Consider the following 935-nt stretch of genomic DNA (forward strand, 5'->3'; position numbering starts at 1 on the left):
TCCGGGTTCACACTTTGATCGTGGTTCTTGGTGATCCATGCATTGGCATAGAACTCTTGAACCATCAAGATTCCGATTTGTTGAATGGGGTTGGTAAGAACTTCCCAACCTCTTCTTCGGATCTCATGTCGGATCTCCGGATATTCACCCTTTTTGAGTGAAAAAGGGACCTCGGGGATCACCTTCTTCAAGGCCACAACTTCATAGAAATGGTCTTGATGCACCCTTGAGATGAATCTCTCCATCTCCCATGACTCGGAGGTGGAAGCTTTTGCCTTCCCTTTCCTCTTTCTAGAGGTTTCTCCGGCCTTGGATGCCATAAATGGTTATGGAAAAACAAAAAGCAATGCTTTTACCACACCAAACTTAAAATGTTTGCTCGTCCTCGAGCAAAAGAAGAAAGAAGAGAGTAGAAGAAGAAGAAATGAGGGGAAAGGGAATGGCTTTAACTTTCGGCCAAAGGGGAGAGAGATGGTGTTTAAGGTGTGTGAAAATGAAGGAGTGAAGGAGGGTTTATATAGGAGAGGGGGAGAGGGGTAGGTGGGGTTTTTGGGGAAGAGATGTTGAGGTGATTGATGAAGAAGAGAGAGAGTGGTAGGGTAGGTGGGGATCCTGTGGGGTCCACAGATCCTGAGGTGTCAAAGAAAAGTCATCCCTGCACCAAATGGCATGCAAAATCACATTTTGTGCCATTTCTGGCGTTAAACGTCGGGCTGGTGCCCATTTCTGGCGTTTAACGCCAGCTTCTTGCCCCTTTCTGGCGTTTAACGCCAGTCTGGTGCCCCTTTCTGGCGTTAAACGCCCAGAATGGTGCCAGACTGGGCGTTAAACGCCCAACAGCTAACCTCACTGGCGTTTAAACGCCAGTGGGTGCGTCCTCCAGGGTGTGCTGTTTTTCTTCCTGTTTTTCATTCTGTTTTTGCTTTTTTTCATTG

The sequence above is a fragment of the Arachis duranensis genome, unplaced genomic scaffold (genome assembly GCF_000817695.3).
Source record: "Arachis duranensis cultivar V14167 unplaced genomic scaffold, aradu.V14167.gnm2.J7QH unplaced_Scaffold_94272, whole genome shotgun sequence".
NCBI classification, from domain to species: domain Eukaryota; kingdom Viridiplantae; phylum Streptophyta; class Magnoliopsida; order Fabales; family Fabaceae; genus Arachis; species Arachis duranensis.